Source organism: Moschus berezovskii, chromosome 5 (assembly GCF_049115385.1).
Source record: "Moschus berezovskii isolate FMDL1 chromosome 5, NW_MosBer_1.0, whole genome shotgun sequence".
Lineage (NCBI taxonomy): Eukaryota > Metazoa > Chordata > Mammalia > Artiodactyla > Moschidae > Moschus > Moschus berezovskii.
This window is the reverse complement of record NC_142464.1, coordinates 49410166-49423216: the sequence shown is the minus strand read 5'-3', so window position 1 is coordinate 49423216 and position 13051 is coordinate 49410166.

The following is a 13051-nucleotide window of genomic DNA, read 5'->3' as shown; positions in this document are numbered from 1 at the left end:
TTTCAGGAATAGGCCTTCTTTGGACTTCTGGCTAGGGACTGCTTGAGCAAGTTAGGGTAGTGGTTGGAGAACTGACCCCAGGCACAGTGAGCCAGCTCTGACCTCCATGTCCAAGTTGATGGTGCTAGCCTCTTTCCTTCTGCTGAGTTGTTTTGTTTTGTTCTTAATGTCAGAAGCAGAGCACGCCAGTTCACTGTGGAAATTCGTCTGAGCTGCACATACTCCAGTCTTCTCCAACTGTCCTCTGTAACTGTCCTAACCCATGATTCCACATCTTCAGGGAAGCTTTGGAAAGATGTGTGGGCAAATAAATAGAAAGTTAAATACTGTTATGTATGCTGCTTGATGTGAAATGCTCCTGAATGTATTAATAGAACTTACTTTAAATGGAAAGTAAAGAGTTATATAATAGAGTCTAAAATATACAGAAAAATCATAACATAGTTAGCTCAACCAAAGTTTATTGAATATTTCTGATATGCAGGGCATTTGTAGTAGGTAATTTAAGAGACATGAAGAAGAATAACATGTCCATCCCTGCTTTTTATAGCTTACAGTCTAGATGAGGGGATGAAGAGGTATATATAAATAAGGGGAATATATACAAGGATTGTGTTTGATAGGATATAGGTGGATATAGGGGGTTTTGAGGTTATTTCTTAGTAAAAATCCCCCAGACTTTTAATAAAAGATACCTCTTAGATGAGTCTTTTATGATGAGTAAAGATGAAGTTACAGGAATTCTTGTTAAGGGACTAGCCCAAGAAAAAAATTGGTGGCAGGAAAGGACAGCTACTATAAATAAACAGTGACTAGCCTAAAGATAGAGTATAGAGTACGTAAAAGATGAAAGAGAATGAAAACAAACTCTCCTTGCTTTTTTAATTAGATTACCCTCATTAATTACTTAATCTAATACTACCTCTAATCAATCATGTACTATCATTAGCTTACAAATATAGAAACCAGAGCCCAAGGAGATTAATTCATCTATCTGAATGAAAACAACTAGCTAAAACATTTAGGATTTGACATCCTAAATGTTAGATATCTAACATCAGATTTTCCTCTGTTATAGTAAACATACTTCTGCAGTGGAGTTGCAATAACAATAATACCAAATATTGTGACTTCTTTAGTCCATAATGGGTGCCAAGTTTTCCTTTTTTAAACCCTAGGAAGTACCTAAAATATAACAATTATATACAGATATACATGTGCAGAAATTATCTCAGAATGTATATAAAATAATGGAAGTTAAGATTGAAAAGAAGAAATAGAGATAGAAAGGGGATAGGTTTCAATACTTGGTAACCTTTTCTAGCTTTGTCAGGACTAAATGAAGAAATGAAAGATCCTTAGTAAACTTTTATAATGGATTACTATTCAGAATACACAAAGAACTATTAAAATTCAATAAGAAAGCAACCTGATTAAAAATGGGTCAAAGACTATAATATTCAATAGATACCTTATAAAGAATATAAACAAATGGCAAATAAGCATATGATAAGATACTCTACATCATGTTATCAGGGAAAGGCAAATTAAAACAACAATGTGATACCACTAACACCTGTAAGAATGGCCCAAGTCCAGAACACTGACAACATCAAGTGTGGGCAAGAATGTGGAGCAAAAAGAACTCTCATTCAGGGCTGATGGAAAGGCAAATGGTTCAGCCACTTTAGAAGACGGTTTGACAATTTCTTACAGAACTAAACATACTCTTACCATGCTGTTCATCAGTAATGACCTTTGGTAGTCATCATCCTTGGTATCTACCCAAAGGAGTTCCAGACTGATATCTATACAGAAACCTTCACGTGGATGTTTTTAACTGCTTTATGTATAAACGTCAAAACTTGGAAGCCATCAAGGTATCCTTCTGTCGATGAACAGAAAAGTAAACTGCGGTAATCAAGGCAATGGAATATTATTCACAGCTAAAAACAAATGAGATATCTAGCTGCAAAAAGACATGGAAGAATCTTAAATGCATACTACTAATTGAAAGGAGTTGATCTGAAGAGGCTACATATTGTACGATTCTAACTATATGACTTTCTGGGAAATGTAAAACTATGAAAACAGTAAACAGATCAGTACCAGGGATTTGGAAACTAGGTAGAGATGAATAGGCAGAGCATAAAGGATATTTAGGGCAAATAAAATGCTCTGTATGGTAACGTAGCTATATGTGCATCTATGCAAACCCATAGACTATACAACCCCAAAAGTAAACTGTAATGCAAACGATGGATTTGGGGTGATTATGCCGTATCAATATAGGTTCATCCCTTGTAACAGAGGTACTGCTCTAGTGGAGGCTGTTGATAAAGAGGGAGGCTATGCTGTTGTGGGGTAGACAGTATATGGGAAATTTATTTTCTAGTCAGTTTTGCTGTGAACTTCTAACTGCTCTAAAAACAAGTCTTAATTTTTTTAAATGGAATTAAAAAGTGATGGTTGAAAGTTAAATGGAAGGAAATTTCGGCCACTATTCAGGTTTTAAATATGTTTAAAAATTATCTTCCCGTCTTAATATGATTAGGCAATGAGATGTTCTGGTAAAATAAATGTGTGTACTAAAATGTCAATCATACACAGATCATCAGTTTTTAAAGAAAATGTAGTACATTATTTTCTCCATAACCAGTTTTTGAGTGACAATTGCATACAAATTACTGAGAGTTTAAAGTATGGTAAAATATCTGGCTTCCTGAGGATGCAAGATCTTAGCATTTCTGGAATTTTAACTTGTGATATCCATGTCTTTATCTCAGATGTAGAGTGAAAGTGAAAATTGCTCAGTTGTGTCCGACTCTTTGTGACCTCATAACTCTCCAGTCCATGGAATTCTCCAGGCCAGAATACAGGAGTGGGTAGCCTTTCCCTTCTCCAAGTTTCCTTCCCAACCCAGGGATCGAACCCAGGTCTCTCGTGTTGCAGGCAGATTCTTTACCAGCTGAGCCACAAGGAGAGTAGGCTCTCAGTAAAAGTCATTGACTGAATATATCAATGAGTGGGTGAATCAATCAATCACTGATTCTAGTGATTATCATTTGCTGAATAGCCATGATTTGTTCTCAGTGGTATTGTCAGTCTAAGATGAGGTATTATCAATACCTTGGAACATAAATATGTTATCTTTTCTGAAAATTATATTTTAGACAACTCCAGTTTATATTTCTATAGTTACCAAACCAATTAAATGAATTCATAAAAGATGCGATGGTAGATTTTTTTAAAAATTATTTTTATCTAGTGTGTTATACTGGTGAAATGTTCAGGCTTCCAAGATCCTTAGATTTGACTTTATTAAGTCAGCAGTATTTTTAAATTCTTTTAAAGCATAAACTGTCATATATGTTATTAGTCCAGGCTAAAATGTCTAGTTTATTCCTCTTTTAGATTCATATTAAATATTAATATAAATATCTGTATTAAATATAGCATCCAAAACATTTGTATGATATCTTACTTTTTCACTGAAAAATTAAGATATTAGGCAAATAGGTTTTATTTCGTGTCTTACATCCACACTTCATTATATTAAACTACCCAACTGATTGCAAAGCAGCTAAATTTTCCCAAATAGATTTTCAGGTGAAATTTGTGAAGCTAATCTGATAATCAGTGGACTACTTTGTAAAACTGCATAGAAATTATACATATAATTTTGAGAGACTTTAAACTGGTCTATTTACTGATTCAGCTTTTTCAATAGGATGCATTTGAAAACTGAGTGTTGTCATTCCACGCATTACCAACCTCTTATTGGAGAGCACTTATAGAATCATGAAAGTATTAAAGCTTGTGAGAAGGTCATGGTGCAATACAGGGAAGGAATACAGGCCGGTTACCCTCAATCTAGTGCTCATGACACTGCTGCCCCTCCTTTCCTCCCAAGACCAAAGTGTGTTATATTAAGAGTACATATTATGTGATACTCTGGAGCTTTGTTATGTCTTCCTGTGTCTGATATAGCACTGGTCATATTAAGATAAAGTGGTATCATCACTTTATTTAAAATTCTTCATGTTAAATAAGCTATCTACTTACCTCCTATAGATGGTCTCCTGCATTGCAGGTGAATTCTAAGTTCCCCTTATATGGCCACCAGTGATATTAGATTAGGGGCCCACCCTACTCCAATATGACCTCATCTAAGCTAATTACATCTGCAATGACCCTCTTTCCAAATAAGGTCACATTCCAAGGTCCTGGAAGTTAGGATTTCAACATATGACTTTGGGGAACTCAATTCAACCCATAACAGCCTCTTATCTATGTGCCTTTGTACACACTCTTCTCCACATTTAGAACACTCCCTCAACCATTGCATCCCTGTTTCTCCCACCCTTTACAACTGGCTAATTAATCACTGAGGTCAGTGCTACTATTTCCCTTCCTTCAAGAAGATTTCCCTGATGTAGCTCAAAGAATCTCAGCTAATAATATGAATAATATCAGATAAATATAAATCACATTGAGCAGTCATAAGGCAATGATAGCAAGCAATGCTGAGCTTTCCTAAACCTGCTCAGTGATCATTTGCTTTTTAGTTCTCTCATAATGTTTTTAATCTGTTTTTTAATTAAAGAAAATTAAGGCTGCTCATGAGTATTAGTTTATTACCTGTGTTGGTTTATTATTTTCTGGTGCATACTTAACTGTGATAACAGATCTACAGGTCTGTTGTCAGATTAACTCCCTTTCCACATTCCACATTTTGTGATTGATCTCAAGCGAGGCAAAAAATATCTAATCCTCATTTCTTCAAGTTGAAAATCAAGATACAATTCTTGGGTTGTAAAGCTGATGTGAGGATTTAGAGATACACCTGGGATAGTGCTTGACTCATGACTGGTACTTAGCAGCAGCAGCAGCATAACTGGTACTTAGATACTCCTTATTTAATAATTATCATAACTAGAATTGTCACTAATATATGAACTTAGTATTATCAATGTTTCATTTAGGCTATATTTTTCTTTTCCTAGTCTACAGGGCCAAAAGTAGAAAAGTTTATCTTTTGGACCTATCTGTAACGGAGAAGGCAATGGCAAGCCACTCCAGTACTCTTGCCTGGAAAATCCCATGGATGGAGGAGCCTGGTGGGCTGCAGTCCATGGGGTTGCTAGGGGTTGGACACGACTGAGCGACTTCACTTTCACTTTTCACTTTCACACATTGGAGAAGGAAATGGCAACCCACTCCAGTGTTCTTGCCTGGAGAATCCCAGGGACAGGGGAGCCTGGTGGGCTTCCATCTATGGGGTCACACAGAGTCGGACACGACTGAAGTGACTTAGCAGCAGTAACAGAATAACTAAACTCTGAAGAGGGTTCTTTCTATGAGCCAATATGTCAGCTTTGGTACACAAGCCTATGAAATCTACTGAGATCCTTCAGAAACTCTTTTAGTTTATCTTTCCTCATAATTTGATGTCTGATGAATCTGCAGCACAGTGTTACTACTGCTGCTGCTGCTAAGTTGCTTCAGTCGTGTCCGACTCTGTGCGACCCCATAGACAGCAGCCCACCAGGCTCTCCTATCCCTGGGAGTCTCCAGGCAAGAACACCAGAGTGGGTTGCCATTGTCTTCTCCAACAGTGTTATTAAGGTGTCATCAAATATCTTTAAATATCATTTAGTTACGATACACAATCACAGGGAGAAATATTGAAAACAAGGAAACTCCTACTACTACCAAATAAGCTTTCCAGAAGCAAAACATTTAAAAATCTCATTAAACACATTTACCCTAGTTTGATTTCTGGGTCAGGAAGATCCACTGGAGAAGGGATAGGCTACCCACTCAAGTATTCTTGGACTTCCCTTGTGGCTCATCTGGTAAAGAATCCGCCTGCCATGCGGGAGACCTGGGGTCGATTCCTGGGTTGGGAAGATCCCCTGATGGGAAAAGCTACCCACTCCAGTATTCCAGCCTGGAGAATTCCATGGACTGGATAGTCCATGGGGTCACAAAGAGTCAGACACGAGTGACTTGTACTTTCACTAGACAGAGATGCACACAGGGAGAACGCCATGTAAAGATTTATGCAAGCATAGGAGTGATGCATATAGAAGGCAAATAACACCAAAGATTGCCAGAAGGTAGGGAAGGAGCATGGAATGGCTTCTCACTCACAGCCCTGAGGACGAGTCAGCTAGGCTGATGCCTTGATCTTGGACTTGTAGCTTCCGGAATTGTGAAACTATAAATTTCTGTTATTTAAGCCACACACTTGGTCATGGTAACTGTAGCAAACTCATACAGAGGTTAAGAGGCATTTCATTCAAAGACATGCAGTTTGGCTCATGACTTTTTGTCATTAAAAAGGGGAAACTTCTCTAGTAACAGTTTCTCTATCTCTTAGTAAGATGGCAGAGAAACACTCAAGACCTTTTAAAGCATTTCCGTTCATAATGATCAATATATTATATATTGTAGGGTTATAAGTTATGTGCTATGAGCTATTGAATTCAGTTAATAACCGTATAACACTGTGTTATATGGTTGTTCAGTGAAGAAGTATTTGGCATCTATGATGTTCCATGTTCTGTAGGATAGTAGTCAAAAGCTTGAAAGTAGTCAACAGAACTATGAATAGAGACTCCACATTTTAGGATGTAGATTTTGGAACATATACTGCCCTCTGGAATATCAATATACTGAAGAGGAGATGTATAGCTATAACTGAATCATTTTGCTGTACAACTATAAGAAACAATACTGTTAATCAATAATACTCCAATATAAAATGAAAAGTTAAAAAAAGATTACAGTAATAGCATGTTTATTCAGTTTCATGTTTCCTAGTAAGGCTGAACACTGAAGAATTGATGCTTTAGAGCGGTGGTGTTGGAGAAGACTCTTGAGAGTCTCTTAGACTGCAAGTAGATCAAACCAGTCAATCCTAAAGGAAATCAATCCTGAATATTAATTAGAAGTTCTGATGCTGAAGCTCCAATAATTTGGCCAAGTGATGTGAAGAGTTGACTCATTAGAAAAGATCCTGATGGTGGGAAAGATTGAAGGCAGGAATAGAAGGGGATGACAGAGGATGAGATGGTTGGATGGCATCACTGACTCAATGGACATGAGTTTGAGCAAGCTCCGGGAGATGGTGAAGGACAGGGAAACCTGGTGTGCTGCAGTCCATAGGGGTCACAGAATCAGACATGACTGAGCAATTGAACAACAGCAGCACTATAAAAGAGCTGTGCTATTATTATTGTTACTGTTATTTTTGTTATTTTGTTATTATTAGAATGGGGAGATGTTCTTTTTATTATCCCATCCCTTTGTGCTCCTGGCCTCTCCCTGCCTGTGAGATGTATTGTCAGTTTCTGGCTGTGTTCCCTGATTCCTCATTTCTGGTTTTTGATGGGGCGTGATGATCAGATGGCTGTGATTAGTTCTCTGGCATGTGTTTCAGATTATCTATTAAGTAGCCATCTCCTCAGCCACTGAGGCATATGGTCAGCACTTCCAGGGCTTGAAATAAATCTGCATCTTAACATGTGGAATTTTATTATGCAAAAGAGAGCTCACATGGGGTCTAATCTTGTTATTTGTTATGCTGCACACATCTACATGTGCATTCTGGATAAAATCACACATTAGGCCCCAGGCCTTCCCTTTTATAACAATACGTAGATACTCTGGGTGAGAATATTCTAGGCAGTAGCATCAACCCTGAACTGTGCAGGGTGCAGGAAGGGAGCGAAGTGTGAGAAGTAATTTTCCTTTCCTTCTTTTGCATGCTAGTCATTCCTTTTTTTTTTTTTAATCAAACATTTATTTAGCGCCTGCTATGCACCAACTCCTTTCCAGGTATTTGGATGGCGGTGAACAAGATGGCACTGCCTTGGATGCAAGGTGCTTGATAGAAGAGATCATCCCTTAGTGCTAATTAGGAAAAAACACATCCTTTCTCCAGGCTGACTAAGCTCTATCTCAGGACAAGTATCATTGCAAATGGAGTGTGGAATGGATTTCAACTTGCTTCCTCTTGACTAAGTGTCATTGGACTAGGCACATGATTTAGGCAATTGAACTAACTGTTACTAAAGAGCATGCTCAGCAGATAAGAAGCAAGATGGCTATGGAATGCTCTGACGACTGCTTGGTTTAGGGGGCACATGTGTGTTTTGGAGACATTTATTAGATTTCTTTCTGTACCCTCTAACTAACTGACTTCATTATGTGATTGAGTAGACAGTATTGGTTTATCTGCAGTACTTAGTTGAGCAAGTATATCAGGTTTTACATTTTATTTTTTTTCTTTATTCCAAGATTTTTTCCCCCATGTTACTGTTCTACAATATAAGTAGAAGAGATTAATGGCAGATACGATGTTTGTTTGTAGAAGTTAGCTCAAGAGTATTTTCCCTGTATCAATAGAAACTTCTTTGAGTCTCCAAAACATGGACTTTAAATTTTTTTTTTCCAGAAATGTCATGTCATCTAAGTTAATAACAGCACCAAAACCAAAAATACAGGCTCTGGAAACAGAGATACGGATTTGGATTCTAATTCCTCTGCCTGCTTGTTTTGTTACCATGGGCAAGTTGCTAATCCTTTTAGAGGGCTGGTAATAATACTGCATTCTTTGTGAGGATTAAAGAGAGAATGCCAGTGAAGTGTGCAGCACAGCTCTTGCACATGGTAGATATTCGGTAAGTGATAGCTGTTATAGCTGATGCTGCTGGTGCTTTTTAAAACTCAGAAGGATCTGCAACACGTAAATGATCACTGCATACACCAGAACAATGGATTCTCTGTGTATCTAAATGGAATACATGTGTGGAAACAGATGTGATAAGCCCACTTTTTTGTACCTGGACAGTTGAGTGCATGTTTACTTTAATGACACTGTAAAAATAATATTGGCTAATGCATATATGACTGTGCCACACCCTTTGCTATGTACTTCCCATTAAGAAACTCATAGCATCCTTCTAATAATCCTGTGGGTAGATTTTTTTTCTCTTTTTATTATTATTTATCTGTTTGTTTTTAATTGAAGGATAATTGCCTTATCATTATTGTGTTGGTTTCTGCCATACATCAACATGAATCAGCCATAGGTATATATATGTCCGCTCCCTGTTGAACCTCCCAGCCCATCCCACCCTTCTAAGTTGTCACAGAACTCTGGTTTGAGTCCCCTGAGTCATACAGCAAATTCCCACTGGCTATCTGTTCAACGTTTATGTTTAGTGTATATGTTTCCACGCTACTCTCTCCATTCATTCCATCCTTCCCCTCCTGCCCTTGCCACCCCACGTCCATAAGTCTGTTCTCTGTCTGTGTCTCCATTGCAACCCTGCAGATAGCTTCATCAGTACCATCTTTCCAGATTCCAGATATATGTATTAAACTACAGTATTTGTTTTTCTCTTTCTGACTTACTTCCCTCTGTATAATAGGCTATAGGGTCATCTACTGTGGGTAGATTTTATTATAACCATTTTGCCGATGAGAAAACTGAGACTCAGAGGTGAGGTCTGTAGCTAGTAAGCTGCAGAGGTGAAATTTCAACCTAGGCAATCTGCTCCAACTCAAGTGTTTTTTAATATCAATAATATTACAAATTTCATTGATAAATAGGTTAAACCTATACATTACAATACACAAATGTGTGTATTTGCCTAAAAATGCTAATGCATCATGACATTGTAGAAAAATCTTCCTCTATTATTCTTTGAGGTCTGTAGCCACACTTATTTCCCTCACAGGCTGAATTATAAGGCACGTCATATGCAAAATGAGATGCTAAATTGAGACCTTTCTCTGTTGCCCAGCAATGGGTGATTGTTCCACATTGCTTGAGTTAAGCATATCCTTAGGCATTATTCTCCTTGTTTACTTCCTCTCACCCTGACTCAAGTGACTTGTACAGCGGTTCTATATCCAATTACGTGTCATCTCGTGGCAGAAGAATGACATTAATATGGATTAATTATATTCTGCAAGCTCTTTGGTGATCTTTGCCCTTCAGTGCTGAGTGATATATCAGTTAGAAATTTGTGCCTGGCTGCATTTAACAGAGATCTCACTATTGTAGCTTCCAAAGTAGGCACTTATTTTTCTCACAATTCAGGAAGTACAAGAGTACCCTGTCCAGTATTAATGTTACAGATTCTTAAGTCCTCAATGCTCCTGACTCCTTATGTCTTCCACACTGCCATCTTTCATTTGTGTCTTTTCCTCTTCTGGTTGATGCCTCAAAAGCACAAAATGGCCATTCTATCTCCTACCTCACAAACTCATTCTAGACTGGGGAATCCCAAGTATTTACCCTGACATCTTTTGGACAGAACTATACCACAAGGGACAATGGATCAATGAGGCTGGCGCATCTTTCCACCAAAACAAATCCAAGTTCTATTAGTCATAAGTTTAAATGTAAAATGGGCAGCTGGCAGTGTCTGCCATAACTGAAAACTCATACTGCAAAAGTGATTTCCTACTAAGGCATATGTGATATTCAGCAACCCATATGTCTTGTCTACTGTGGGTCTTGAGGTTTCCATCAATGGGAGCATGGCTCTCTTCCCTTAAGAAAACTTCCCACCCAGAAAATTAGATAGATGTGTAAGCAAATAACTACAAAGTGCTGTGCTAGAGGCATATGCATTGGAGCTTTGAGTTATCAGTGGTAGGACAGAGGCATACTAACTTTAGTTCTAATAGCCAAATATTAAGAGTAATATGAACACTAATGCTAGCAATAATGGCTGATCTCTATTGCATATTACCTAAGTCAGGCATTCAGAATTATGTTATATATAATTTTATATATTCTTATATATAGGATACATATATATTGCACACCAACTTTATATGTTTTTACAGTGAAGTTATGTGAGGAAATGAATAACTTTCCCCATAGTGAAACAGCTAGTGAGTTAGAGAGCTGGGATTCCAAACCTAGATAGTCCTGAGCCCTGTTAATCTGTTAATCTGCAATCCATACTGAGGATACTGAGAAAGCTCCATTTGGCTATTTTCTGGTTTTTTTTTTTCTTTTTTGGTTTGTTTTTTGTTTTATTCTTAAAATCCAGAATTTCCTTTTGATATTTCCAATTGTGTTGAACCCTTTAATTCATTTAGTATTCATCACATTGCATAACTTGGTTTTACCCAGGATTGTTGGGGTTTAGCTCAGTCACCCAATTGCACAGAAGGATACAGGCTAGAATCTTTTCAGGTAGGGAATGTTAAGTTACACATATTCACATGCCGCTATTATGAATAGAATACGTTTAACAATGTCATTACTTGGTCAAAATATCCTGTTTTAACCCTTAATCTTAACTAAGATTCTGTCCTCACTCCTATATCCAGAGATGCTCTCTTGCTGCCTTTTCTAGAAAGCCCTCCTAAAGATAACAGCTAACTTGTCTTGGCTCATGCCCTGGTTTCATGATGCTCCATTCAATGCCTTATGTATTTGGCAGAATTCTAAGATGACCCTCCCCGCAAAGACACACACCTTTATATAATAATCCTTCCCTTGACTGTGTGAGGGACCTGTGATGATGATGTCATATCTCAGTGTCATTTCCATAATTAGGGTTTATTTTTTTAAGCATAGTTAAATTTAAGAATGTGCTAAGTCACTTCAGTTGTGTCCAATTCTTCACAACTCTATGGACTGTAAGCCCGCCAAGCTTCTCTGTCCATGGAATTCTCCAGGCAAAAATACTGGAGTGGGTTGCCATGCCCTTCTTCAGGGAATCTTCCTGACCCAGGGATCTAACCTGCATCTCTTAGGTCTCCTGCATTGACAGGCAACTTCACTTTCACTTTTCACTTTCACACATTGGAGAAGGAAATGGCAACCCACTCCAGTGTTCTTGCCTGGAGAATCCTCGGGACGGGGGAGCCTGGTGGGCTTCCGTCTATGGGGTCACACAGAGTCGGACACGACTGAAGTGACTTAGCAGCAGCAGCAGCAGCATTGACAGGCAGATTCTTTACCACTAGCGCCACCTGGGAAGCCCACGGAGATTACATTAAGCGGTGATGGTTTAGTCACTAAAATGTGTCCAACTCTTGCTACCCCATGGGCTGTAGCCTGCCAGCCTCCTCTGTCAATGGGATTCTCCAGGCAAGAATACTGGAGTAAGTTGTCATTTCCTTCTCCAGTGGATCTTCCCAATGTAGGAATCAGACCTGGGTTTCCTGCATCTCAGGCAGATTCTTTACCAACTTAGCTACAAGGTTCTTACCTAACCTTCAGTGGGTCTAACCTAACCTTTAAATCAAAATAAACTTTAAAGTCAAGGCTTTTTCTGGCTACAGAGATTTGAATGTGATAGGAATTCAGTGAAAGAGGGATTCTTCATTGCTGACTTTGAAGATGGAATGGGATACATGGCAAGGAACTGTGGATGGCTTCAAGGAGCGGAGAGTGCCCTGTGCTGTCAGCCAGGAGAAAAATATGATCTCGATCTTTTAACGGCAAGGAATTGAATTCTACAACCACAGGAGCTTGCATAAGGACCCTAGGCTACAGATAATGAGAGAGCCTGACTGACATATTATTTTGGCCCTGTGAGACTATTAGCAGAGAACTTAGTTATTCTGTGCCCGGACTCCTGACCCATGGAAAGTGAGAGATAACAATTTCATGTTGTGTTAAGTTATTAAGTTTCATGTAATTTGTTATGCAGCAAAAGGTAGCTTATACATCTAGGCTTTAGTTTCAGACATTAATCTCTTGCCCTGACCTCAAAGGTTCACAAGTAGACTAACTCACCCAGATTATTTATTGGGTGCTATTGGCTTTGCCCAAACTATCCTGAAAGTGAAAGTCACTCAGTCGTGTCTGCCTCTTTGTGACCCCATGGACTATACAGTCCACGGAATTCTCCAGGCCAGAATACTGGAGTGGGTAGCTCTTCCCTTCTCCAAGGGATCTTCCCAACCCAGGGATCGAACCTAAGTCTCCCCTATTGCAGGTGGATTCTTTACCAGTTGAGCCACCAGGGAAGCCCCATACTATACAACGTACTCAACCTATACTAGA